This window comes from Zonotrichia albicollis, chromosome 11, assembly GCF_047830755.1.
Source record: "Zonotrichia albicollis isolate bZonAlb1 chromosome 11, bZonAlb1.hap1, whole genome shotgun sequence".
NCBI classification, from domain to species: Eukaryota; Metazoa; Chordata; class Aves; order Passeriformes; family Passerellidae; genus Zonotrichia; species Zonotrichia albicollis.
The window spans coordinates 3,935,966-3,949,142 of record NC_133829.1 but is presented as its reverse complement, the minus strand read 5'-3'; the positions used below and the strand labels follow the sequence as shown (position 1 = coordinate 3,949,142).

At 42.3% G+C, this 13,177-nt stretch overlaps 1 long non-coding RNA gene across 1 annotated transcript in view; it reads right to left on the bottom strand.

Moving 5' to 3' along the window:
• The window catches only part of LOC102069869 (uncharacterized), an 81,746-nt gene extending 69,600 nt beyond the window's left edge, over positions 1-12,146 (bottom strand). Inside the window, exons 1-2 of the long non-coding RNA XR_012582084.1 lie at positions 11,893-12,146; positions 7,164-7,306 (exon numbers count right to left, since the gene is read on the bottom strand). This is a non-coding gene — a long non-coding RNA (uncharacterized LOC102069869). The remainder of the gene's footprint in view (positions 1-7,163; positions 7,307-11,892) is intronic.
• Between the last annotated feature and the right edge of the window lie 1,031 nt (positions 12,147-13,177).

Sequence of the window (13,177 nt, the reverse complement as noted above, 5' to 3'; positions counted from 1 at the left end):
ACAAAAACCAAGGGCCCAGCCCAGAGCCTTGGAAACTACAAGAGCTCACTGTTGTCTGGCTCAGACTACACAAAGGCTTTTAGTTATTTCAAGTTCAACAGGTGAGTTTAAACAACCTGCTTAACACAAAACATAAGGCTAAAAACCAGAAGTAAGCTAAACATATTGGCATTCTGGCACCTTATGCTGAATAATTCATACATAAGGTACTGCAGAAAAGAAACATATGTTTTGGTCCTCAGTGACTTTTTAAGCAGAACACTTAAGAACCAATCTCAAATGTATAAGTCCAGCAAAAGACTTCTTGTGTAGAATTAAAAGGATCATTACCACAGTCTGTCCCTTCAAAATTTCCCATGGAGATTTAAAAATCGTTATTTGATTTTGTCCCAAAGCAAAAGAGAAATGCTTACAAAAATCTCACCTTAGACAAGATTTAGGGTGTTATCCCTGTTGCCCTACAACTGAGCTTATCTCATTTTGACACACTAATGGCAGATGCAAATTTGATGTATTAAATTTGATATATTAACAGATACAAAGACCCTACTCCCAAAAATGAGCATCAGTTGAGGTCCAGACTGTCTCCAGAGTTGTCGTAGTGCAGCCATCAGAGCATCAATTCTCTCCTTGCTTGCTCTGAGTACGGGCTCCTGCTGAGCACCATATGCATGTCTGATAGCTGCCATTAAAAATCATCATTGCACACACCAGTCCCTCAAACACAGGCAGTGGAAAATAAACTCAGGAACCCAGCATGGGAACTGCTGGCAAATGAAGACTTTTAGCATTTTACTCAGCCAAAGTACACAGCTACTTTACTCTTGGCTAATGCCTCCTCCTTTCTGAGACACCTAAACCTACGTGCAAAGTGACAGCACTGCTGCAGTTACATCTTTAATCACAGCAGTGGTTAAAAGCCAAAAGTAAGCTAAACATATTGGCATTCTGGCACCTTATGCTGAATAATTCATACGTAAAGTGCCGCAGAAAAGAAACATATGTTCTTGGTCCATAGTGTCTTTACTGTAAAATATTTAAGAATTAGCATAGGATGTATATAGTCAATAGCAGCCCACCAGTGTGGTGTCAGAGTCTATCTGTACCTTTATATGCTCCTTCACTGTGTTGATAGGGCACATATATATATATATATCAAAGATTCAAATCCATTTAGCAAACTCAAAGGATTTTGAACACTTCTTTACAGTGGACACAGATGATAACCCTGGCTTCCTTATGAGCAATGTGCAAAGCAAACATGCAACAGGGATGTCAAAATTCACAGCCCTTTGCAGCATCCCGTCTAACTGATATTACTTCACATTCACACACACAAGGCTTTGAAACCCAGCTCATCACAGCACCGAGCTCAGAATCGGGTCCTGCAGATCTGGAAAGGCACCCAGACACATGCACACACACAGAAGAAACCTTTTGGCACATCGATGAAGAATAGACCTTCCAAAAAAATATCCAGTATACAGATGAGCCCTCAAATTAGTAGAGAAAGCATGACGACTTCAGCAGAGGTGGCTGATGAAGAGACACACACATACACACCTCTGCCACCGATCGTGCTGCTAGGGCATTCATCAAATTAAGTACCAAGAGGAACAACACCTCTGATATCTCTTCATTTGGGGCTCCAGTAAATGAAGCACTAGATTAGGCCTGACAGAGGCCTAATGCAGCTTGAGCTTTTCCTGGTGTAATTAATTGGAACTTCGCCAGCTTGACAAATTGGAATGATGAATCTATCTTGTATGAATAGAAAAAAAATGCATAATCAGTCAAAGATTTAGTTAAGACAGCTTCTCTCTGACTCCCTGCCATAGCTAAATCCATTAAGGCGAGGAAACATCACTTTAAGAAAAGGCACTGCTCTCCCTATGCTCAATTTATAACTTTTTGTTCTTGAATTTAATGGAGCAGTCAACCTGGACAGATTTGACTTTGGAGGGGAGAGGAAGGGGGAGGTGGGAAAGGTTGTTTTATTTTTAGCATTCTAATCTTCCCTGCGCCTGGGTAGTCTGGGAAAGAAAATAGTCTCTTTGGTCTGAACGTGCATTCCTGGGGCTGGATTTTAAATCTTTGGGGTTACACAGAGGAATCTAATCAGAGCACCCACATACTTTGCCACCAAGATGATTCGGTGATAAAACTTGCTTGTCAAGCTTTTCCCCTACTAACTTGTTTAATTGCTGGTAACATTTAGGCAGTAGAGGATGTGATAGATTGACTGCTCTGACAGCATTGCTTTTTCCTCTCTAATTACCACCTAGTTGTAAAGGCCCTTTCCTGACACATTTAATGGAGAGGCAGAGGGAAAACAGGTTTGCTTACTTTTAAAATATATTTTTATCATTTGGCAGTTTTTCTACATATATTTAATTTAAACCATGTGCTTCCCCTCTCCCTCCATCTCACCTGCTCAGTCATAAGTCCCAAATTTCGAAGAATCAGTTAAGCAGCTAATATCCCCATTTGCACTGGATGTTTAGAAAAAACTTTACATTTCCTCTTCGAGGCTGTGGGCTGCAAAATAAGTTACTTACACATGACGGAAGAAATGCTTGTTGGTTAAGTGAGACTTGACAATGATGGTTTTCATTTCAAACAACCCAGAATTCCTCCTTGGCTCGCAGACGCAAAAGTGCCAGGCAAATGTTTAGCTGACATAATGCAAGCCACTGGCCATAGATTTATTTGACAAACAGTTGAGCAGACAGCCCTATATTGCACTCACTTGTACCCCACACAACCCCACCGGAGCCAGGAGGATTGTGCTGGCAGGAGCAGAGCAGGATTAAACCCAAACACTGCGGTTCAGCATCGAGCCATTTGCTTCTGGCCACTGGCCAAGCTGACAGCCACATTTAAATAAGCCACCTGCTGAGTAGGGAGTTTAGAGAGCTAAGTGCTGGGGAGAGCTTTAGCCCAAAAGTATATTGAACTTATGCAATAAGGCGTGAAGTGAAAGGATTTCAGTGACAAGTAGTACTAGAGGCCATATTATGGTCCTGACCTCTTGTTCTAGGTCAGATACAGAATAGTTGTTGGATCCTCCCTTCCTTGCCTGTGCTACCTAAAATATATCACCCAGAAGCCCCATCCAGAGGACACCACTCTATGCATGTCACAAAGAGTGAACTAAAACCAGCAGATGCTCAAATTCCTTTTTGTTATCTCTATCAGTGCTATCAGACAGGATATGCTATTTCCCTCTAGATATTGTTGTGATTTTTTTCCTCAGAAGAACTGGACTGTGTGTGTGTCAGAGGCAGAAGCTCTTTCCCAGGATAGCCATGAAATCCCTCTTTTCCCATGCTCTCCCTTAGCACTAGGCTTTGTCAAGGTCACCTCGTCATCTCTTTCCATTCCCTTCTCACTCTCTTTGTCAATTTTAACAAAGACGTATTTAAGCACCTGGAGGCTGGAACAGGACCGTGCACTCTCTGCTGCTGATTATGTGTGAAAAAATAACAACTTCCTGATATTACCAATCCAGTGACAAAAATCTCTCCAAAGAGAAAGGCTGAACAGTGATAGCAAGGCGAGCAGTTCTGCTGTTCCAGCCTGGAACAGCAGCAGATTGCAGAAGTGTTATTTGGCTCTCTTAGCCCCAGATTGGTCAAAGCAAACCTAACCAAGTTCTAGCTGCAAAGAGCCCTGGGAGGAAGCCTGCTCAGCATCAGACAGGTCAGCCCTCCCAGCACTCAGACCCTTTAACCACAATGCTTTTCCTTTGAACTTCAGAGGGGCACACCTGGAGTATTTCAATTTTCTACAGTTGTGTAGATATCCACCTATAACTGTGGGTGCAATTTATATTCTCATTTTCCTTATTTGCACTATGGCTGCTGCTTACCTTTCCCCCTTGTCAGTCTTTGTTCAGAGGGCCAGGATATGGCCTTCTACCAGTGGAAACTACTAGCTTATTTTTTACTTCTTTACCCTCAAAAATGTCACAGGAATGACTTCTGACTTGGTGGCGACACGGAGGTTGTCAAGTCAAGTTTAGCATCTGACTCACAGGCCATTACTCACCCAACTGCCATTCCACTTTTAACCTCCCCAGCCTGTGTTTAAAACTGAGTATCACACCCTGTAGCTATGCTGCTAGGAAACACATTAAGAGCTTCATTTGAATAAAAATATGGTCTTTTCAGTGCAGAAAAAGTTCCTATTTAGATATAGGAGATGACAAGCAAATTATTTTAGTGGCAGAGGACTTGAACCTTTACTCGTTACAGTATAATATGTCATGGCACTGATTTTATGCACTGGCCATTCAAGAGTTAATGATTTGTCAATTAAGGAGCTGTAGCCAAAAGATCTAACAAATATTACAGAAGCAGTTGTCACAGAAGGTCCTGCTCCCTAAAGTGGCTCTGCATGTCCAGGAGGGATTTGAACATCAGGTCATTTGTTTTGGTCACATCTCAGATCCTGCCCTGACCATGGGAACGGTGTGCCCAACACTCACTGCATTGTGCCCTTTGCTCACCAAGCAAAACAGAGACCAGCAGTGGATTGTTTACCCATTAGAGGGGCTGTGGTTGTGTCACCTCACACAGGACCACAGGAGGTCCCAGAGACTACAGAAGTGACCTGTGAATTATTTATGCAAACATCCCCCCCCTGCAAATCCACCTGCACACCCCACATCTGCCCCTGCCCTCAGCTGCTTCTGGATGCAATCTGAGAAATGCACTAAAAACACACAACCTGCAGAACAGAGGCATGAGTTTGGAATGTCTGTGCTTGAATTTCTGGCTCCAGAAAGGGCATTTCACCTTGACAGAAAAGTAGAAATTTGAATTCAAGTTTTGAGTTCAGAATTTCTCCCTCTCCATGCTGAATGCACAATGCCCATGCACACACCTGCCCCTTGTACAGAAGGTTTCCTTTTTCCTGTAGAGATTTCAATGTAAGCTTTGGGCCCAATTTTTCTCCATCTCCACACTGAATACCCAATCCCTCATACATGCACTCACACCTGCCCCTTGTACAGAAGGGAAGGGGTTTTGTTTGTTTTTTAAACTACCCTTTCTGGGCAAGGATGATCAATTGTCTCTGTCTCTTGCTAGTCATGTCCCTATTACAGAAGATCCTGTTCCAATAAATGATTAGTATGTGCAGAATGCATTAAAATGAATTATAATAGCAATCTGATCCCCAGTGCCTCTGCAGAGCCTTTCCATCACAGGTGACAGCTGGTTCCCTTGGGCTCAGCTCTGGAGAGACACTGCCAGACCTCAAAACCAAACCCAACAACTTGGGATGAACCTCACCAACCACACAGAACATGCAACTTCTCCCATTGTCTCCAAACTAGGAGAGAGATGCCTCAAAGGCTGTTCAACAAGCTGGTGTACACAACCTCATCTCAAATAAATGTGAATGCTTTTTTTCATACATTATGTGATTACAGCCTCTATCTGCCTATGGTGCTATGTTTTATTACAGGCCACCAAAAATAATTAGTTGGTGACCCAGAAAACTGATATATAAAATCCTTTTAATCACCAATATGGCTTTCAATTATATAGTGTAAACTTATTAACCTTTTTACTGCTGAGATTTGATTTATGGAATTCCAGCTGCATTAACATTACAGGAGGAGATAGAAAGTGTCTCCTATGTTGTGTTGGGATTAACAACTGTAGCTGGCTTTGCCATCACGGACTCTCACAGAGCTCTGGCAGCATCCTGAGTCCCCAGGGGCCCATTTCTACCTGATCTGTGTGAAAAGTTTGGTCTGTGGAGTGAGACTGTGTAACTGCTGTCACTTCATATCCAAACCAGAGCACACAGGACAGTTGTGGCTTTCAGCAGGAGCAGGGGCTGTGTGAGCACTGGCTGCATTAATAAACAATTAGGGCAAAGATAGGGATGCATTTGTAACTCTCCCATGGTCAGAAAATACCTTCCTTCATTTCCAATGCCTGGACAGGCATTTCCCTTTTTGAGTTGTAAGAAAACTCCAGAAAGTTCACAGAAACTCATGTGTTGGTGTGAGTGTTTGTTCTCTTTTTCATTATACAAAAAAAACATTTAATGCTTTGTACAAGGTTTTAGGCATTCCTGGTCATCTTCCCATGGGCTGTGTTCTACAGATAATGCAGAGACCAGCAGCAAACAGGCCATAGTAAATTCCTGCTAATTAAAAAGCCAAAACACTAATCTGAACTACATAATGCATCAAAATCCAATAAAACATATATGTAAGAGGTAAATGCTACCACACCAGACTTGACTGAAGAACAGAAGGAGCTGTATTTCTAGCCACACATGCACTTTCTTTCAAGCCTCAAGAACAAACACAAAAATAATGAATCTTGCCATAACTTCCATTCACAGTCTCCCTTCTGTTTCTTGCAGACTCATTATTTGTAGTTTTATTTGACAATAAAATAGAGTAGCAATGTTCTATAACATCATTTCTGCTATGAACACCTAATGACCTCTTTTATAATCTTGGGAGGACTAAAATAATTAACATATTTGGGTCAAATTTTGCAAATAAACATCAGTTTTCAATTTTCAAACCGTATTCCCTTCAATCTGAGAAACCATTTTTCAGTTAACCTATTTTTCAGCAATTTGTAATGTGCAAACATCCCCAGATAACACAAAGTAGCAAGGTGAAATAACCAACATTCCCCACAAACTCAACCAAACTTTGATCACATTTACTTTAGTTTTGTTCTTCAAACCTGAAAAGGTTTGAAACCCCCAGTGAGGAGAGGCTGTGTGAGTGGGTGATTTGGTACCCTGTACCAGAACCATTGTCTGTAGAGAAGGGAAATGCCAATATTTCATAGATTTATGGACTGATTAGGGTTGAAAAGACCTTAAAGCTCATCCTCTAGATCCAGCCCTTCCACGGGCAGGGACACCTTCAACCAGACCAGGATGCTCTAAGCCCTGTCCAACCTGGCCTTGAACATCTCCACGGATGGAAATCTGCCACCATTTCACTCAAATGCTGTGGAATGAGACACAGCTGCCCACACAGGCACTTCTTTGGCTGCAAAACTGAGCCCCGTTCCCTTCAGGCAGCCCCAGGTCAGTGGTTCCTGTGCCAGCAGGTTTGTAGTGGTTCTGTAACCCCTGCACTGGGCACAGACCCCAAATCCCACCTGCCCAGCTCATACCTGACATCCAGCAGGGCCATCCCAAGGCCAGCTCTGGCATCTCTGTCTCCACAGGCTGGGATTCCCAGTGCAGCCCACGTGCTCCAGCCACACCAGCTCCTCCAGGTGCTCATCACAGACACTGGGAGGTTTTCAAGTGTGTTCTGTGAAACAAGGAGAATAAAAATCAGTGGCACTACAGAAATCAGCCAGTGCCTTTCTTTGCTCACAAATCTTCATTTGATCAGCTAGGGAAATTATGAACCACCTAAAAATAATGCAGTAAAGCTGGCCAATGACAATTGTAGCATAAAGACTAATAGAGATGGTGGTGTGAATCTGGTGTATTCTGTTCTGCTACAGCCCATTTATAATTTTTAATAAAAACAGTAACACTACAATAAGTGGACATCATTTAATGCTCAATTACTATGAAATTCCTTTGGAAATACATATTAAGCACAGCAGCTCTGTATCTATACCAGGAGGGTTCCTTGAGATTGATGTTATCACAGGGAATACTGGGGGAATGTCAAGTCCAGCACCAGTGCACTCAATATTTTTGCCCTCTGGGTCATGTATCTTTTCCTCCCCCACCCTGACATTTAAGATGAATCCTTATCTATGTGGAGAGGAACCTTATAAATTATATACATGCTGCATTTAAAAAAAAAAGAAATTTGCAACACAGGCTAGCAAGGCCTTTACTAATGATTAACTGAGACATTTTTGAATAACAATACAAAAGGTACAGCTCCTAAACAGGCAATTTTCTCTTGAAGGCCAAAAGGTTTCTAAACCCTCATGTTTATAAAACAAGTTTTATTCCAGATAAAGTACAAAACCTTTGCAGCAGAACTAACTTCAACTTACTCATGATTTCTGTTAGCAAGAAAAATCTCATAAATCTTCATCCTCTACTTGCAAAAGCTCTTGTACTGCAACATCCTCAGCTCTACCTTACCCTCAGCACCCACCACGTGGATCTGAGCCCTCTACTGGGCTCAGCACAGGTGGGATTGGTTACCCTGGAAAGCAGAGAGATCTCCCTGATCCCCTACAGCTGCCTGGCTCTGGGCTTTCAGCCCCACATGTTGGTGTTTCAGCTCACCACTGCTCTGTCTGGCAGGTTGTGGGAGAGCTTCTTTGTCCCAGAGGTATCTGGGGGTAAAACCAAGGTGATGTGAACAGCGAGGCAGAAATTGAACCCCAGAGTCTTCAGTTTGCAACATTGCCAGGGTCCAAAGACAAATTTCAATGAGTGCATCTCTTCCTGGACAATAAACACCACCAATAGCTCCTTAAGCAGCTTGGGAAAAGGAAACACCAGTTGGAGGAAAGGGGGCATCCTAAAGGCCCCACCACAACTAACATCATTCCATTTAAATTATACTTCACATTTTCTGCTGGAATGCAATTTATCCCAGACCCCTGAGCAGCTTAGACACCTGGCATAATAGCCCATTAATTACTTCAGCATGGGAAATATATTTTAATATCTTTGATGCTCATTGCTAAACAATTCACGTGTTCCCAAATGCACCTCAATGGTTTGTTCTTCTGCCTTTTAGATGTTAACAGGCTTTGTTTTACAGTTTGGCTTTAATCAACATCTCCCTGAACCCTGTGCAGCATGTGATAATGTTATACCCTCATGCAGGTCACCAGTTCATTTAGAAACTGAGGACAAGGTATTTATATTTTGCTGCACTCGTGTTCTCATCCTGTTAAAGGTGATTACAACATCAAGTTTTGTCCAGTGTTTCAGTCTCTGAAGATGAAAGGTGCCATGAGGTACGATGGTAGCAGGTCAGCATTTTCAATAAGCATCCATCTGTAAATAAGTCCCTTAAAATATTGCAGCAGTGTGAGTGGAAGCTGCACCCTAATTGGGTAGAGTGAAAAGCCACAGGGCTTATAAATATAAGGTGTAGGTGATCTGTCTTGCCAAAAAAGAGGAGGTTCGTTATATGAAGGACACATTATCCTTTTCTCTTCCTATGATTCAGCATGGTAAGTAGTCATTCCTAATTGGCTTACAGCTTAGTATGAAATATTAGGATGCCACACAATGTGATGACACAGCTGGATTCCTAAGGGAAGCTGAAGAGTGATCTGAGAACAGAAGAGGGACAAGAGCAGATGCGAGCCGGGAAAAAAAAAATAGTTGTGGCTCAGAGAGTAGCATGTCATTCTTTATCCTGCTGCTCCTGCGTGCAGCACGCTGCGTGCAGCACGCCACCTTCCTGGTGCACAGGCAAGAGACCTGTCAGCTCTCAGCTCCTAAATAAAATGTGGGGGGAAAAAAATGGCATTGCTGGGGCTGCTGGAACAGGAAGAGCCAAGCAGGCTGAATAAATCCGGGCAATAGCTGCCTCGTCATGAAAAATGCACCGCACAAATTTCGCCTCTTGGCGCGCCCGACGATGATTTCCTCAAATTTATTCTCCGCTGGAAAGGATTTGCCAAATTACCGAGTCAAACAGCGCGTGGGTCACTCTCAGAAGTCCAGCACTGGGAGAGGAGGCGCCCAGGTCTGCGCTGGGAGTTGTTTCCTGGCTGGCCTTGATTCAGGAAGGTAATTAAACAGCTGCCTACCTGAAGTCAATAGGGCCATTCACATGCACTTAAGTGCTGCTGACGCCAGGCCGAGGGGAATAGGCTTCTCAGGGGGAGATTTTTGCTGCAAATACTAGTGCTAATTCAAAATTCACTTTCTGCAAAGTCCTTCCCCTGCAGTCAGCTGAAATTAGCTATATCCACTGTGGTGCTTGCCAGGAAACTTGATAGAATATCGCCCAAAGTGAACATAAAGGAGAAATAAACACAGCAGAAATTAATAACAGGAGTTCAGACTGGTAGGTTGCAGGAGATGTGTTATAAATTTCATCCAGCTGTAATGCAAATTCTGCCAAATGATTGGGAACATCTCCCTTTTTATATCACTGTTTCACTACATATTAATAGCAACCAGTTACTGATGCAGTACTAAAATATTAATGATATGGTCATAAACCTGAATCAGTGCCTAACTTGGCAGAACAACGTAGGGCATCTTTTCAATCACGTGTGAACAAAACCAGTTTTCAGAAACCATTTTGTAACTGCAAAACCATGCGAGCAGAAGTAATTGCAGGGCTATTTTAGGCACAAAAAAATTGTTAGTCTTCCTTGGAAAATCAACAGCCCCGTTGAGGTGTACAGTATGGGTGCCCAGATCTTTCTGCAAGGCTGAGAGAATCTCAAACCAGGCAGAAACAAAGTTCATGCAATTAATTAGTAAGATTTCATCTGTGATTTCATCTGTAGCTGATATGACTGACTTTTATGTGTGCATTAGAGACAATAGCATCCATCCCCTGGGGATTAATTGTTTCAGCAGGATTTAGCCCTTTGTTCTGGACTGAGATGGAATATGGGAAGGCAAGAAAGCCAAAGCAAAACCTAGAATTTTTACACTTGCAGGTGAATTTATCACCTCTGTATTGCATCATACATGACCACAACAGAAATCTGGGGATGGTAAAAGGATTTTAAAGCCAAAAACTTCCCTTGCACTTTTTATATTTTCCAGTCTTGGAAACATACACAGACACTGAAGTGCCCTTCCCAGGAGAGCCAGGGGTCAGTGCCAGCTAAACAAGGCAGCCTTTGGGATGCTTGGTTCTCTATAAAAGACAAGCAGGTCTTGAAGTCTCCTCGCTTCTCAGTTTGGCTAAGCTCTATCAGAACTGGGTTGCTCCATTTCATTATTCACATTTGTGTGCAGATGGGGCCACACATCCAAGCTCCTTTCACACACCTTTAATTGCAGCTACAAATTAAGGTAAGGACAGACACAGAAGGATTCTGGATTCTGTACAATTCCCAACAGCAGCTAGCACCCCAGGAAGAGCTGGAATACTAAAAGAATATTTTATTTCTACATTTCCAAAGGACACAGGAAATGGCTCATTCCTCCTTCACCTCATCAGGATCCAAAATCAGCTCTGGAGAAACTAATTTATTGCCAACATTTGCACTGTCAATACTAAACCAAGGACATTGCTTTAAAGGTCTTTAACTGCTGCTTCTCTAACTCATCAGTGCACAAATAAGCTGACTTTGGTCATGACTGAGTTTTCCATTTAGAAGAGCAGAGAATGGCATGAAATTAATTATTAAGAAGGGTCTTTTTTTCTGGTTTACAACCACAGTTACATAAACGAGGACCCAAATCCCACAGAGATATCACTGAACAGTGTCAGCACCTGGGAGGCAGGGCTGGTCACTGCGACAATGCCTTTGTTATTTGCTGGCCAGAGTCACTGCAGTCACTTACAGCAATGATAATCTTTCTTCATTACACCTGCAAGCAGATGCCATCGAGGTGTGACTGACACCTCAGAGTAAGTGATCACATCCTTTGGCTCCTTGTTTATTAATAACACCGTTGAAATTTTAGTGTTCCTTCTGCTCAGGTGGAAGATAACATTTATTTGATTGACACCTGTCATTAGGAAAGTTTCTCCTACAACTGAAGCAGCAAATAATACAGTCTGATTGCAAACCAAGTTGCCAAAACAAAGACTTCCTTTGGTCTACAAGTTACCAGAGCAGGAGGAAAACTGCTTGTGTTTTGAAACTCATTCTAGCAAGACACTGCAAATTTCCCACATCTGAAGTCTACTCTAAAAAACCAAAAAATCCCTGTCTCTTGGAAGAAGACAAGTCAGACATAACTCGTTCCTTTATTCTTTTTCTCTCTTACCATGCTTTACAGATAATTGTTTCATCTTGTTCTTCTGTTTCTAAGAAAGACCTTTCTAAATCCTCAGGCAATATTCAGAGCAGGCAGATTTTTCTTTGAGTGTTCAAGGCTGATCTGATCAATTTAAAAAGAGGAAGGTTACAGTATATTTTAAACCAAATACCCCATAGTATAAAATCTCAGAGGCCATTCTAAAGAAAAATATATTTTGTTAGCAAGTAAATGCAAAGAAATGATAAAGGGATTAGGTACAACCCCCTTTCTCATGTGTCCTCTGGGATTTTCTGCATTGTTCTCTTGGTTTAAAGGGTTTAAAATACAAGGGTAAGACTGCTGAAGTCCTGGACATGTGAGTTCTGTTCTCTGGCTGGAAATGAAGTGCCACAGATCACACAAAATTCTTCCTGGCTGTTTTGTTCCCCCACATTTTTGTCCTTTTTCACCCATAAAAGCTATGAATCATCTCCAGCCACGGACTCTCCCAGCATGTGAAGCACCACAGGGCCCCACAATCTTATCTGAGGCTCTTTGGACCCAGCTGCAATGTAAACACTCTTCACCACTGGGACTCCCTTACAGGGTTTAGAGTCTCTCTTTGCAACTGCAAATTCCCAGTGAAGTACAACTGCTGCCTTAAGGCTCCTTAAGGCCTCAGGAATCAGACCTGGCATAACATGAAATTTGCTTCTCCCTTTACAAACTGGCTAAATAAACTCATCTTCTTTACAGTGGGACACTCTTCATTTCCCTGTCTTTCATCATCTCCTCCCTCTTGTTGATTCCAAAAGGACACCACAAAGACCAACCATCAGGGCCAATTTGCTTTCCAATTTTCCCAGTAGCTTTGCAATCACGTTCCCTTTGTCACCTGAATGCAGTATATCAAATTTGCAGCCTGGGTGTGAACGGCTTCTGGAATTATCTCCCCTGGACAAGACACCAAAGCAATTCAAAGGCAAGTAAACAGAATGCAAAAATACCTTTGAATTGGATTATGCCACATTCCTAAATCCTAACCCTGGTTCTCCAGTAGTTATCCATTCCTCCTTTCCTGCTTCCCTCTGGGTAATATTTTCCTACCCAGAACTCAGTCCACATTGCCACAACAATCAAAAATATTCTATAAAGTTGCTAAGTCTGCATGAACCTCCAGAGCTTGGCAAGCTGTGTTGTAACACCAAAATATGCTCTTGACAACCACTGACCCCAAAAGCTGATATGATCAAACACATCCCCCCACGAAAGAAAGAACAAGGCCGTAATCAGTTTTACCATTTTAAGGAAA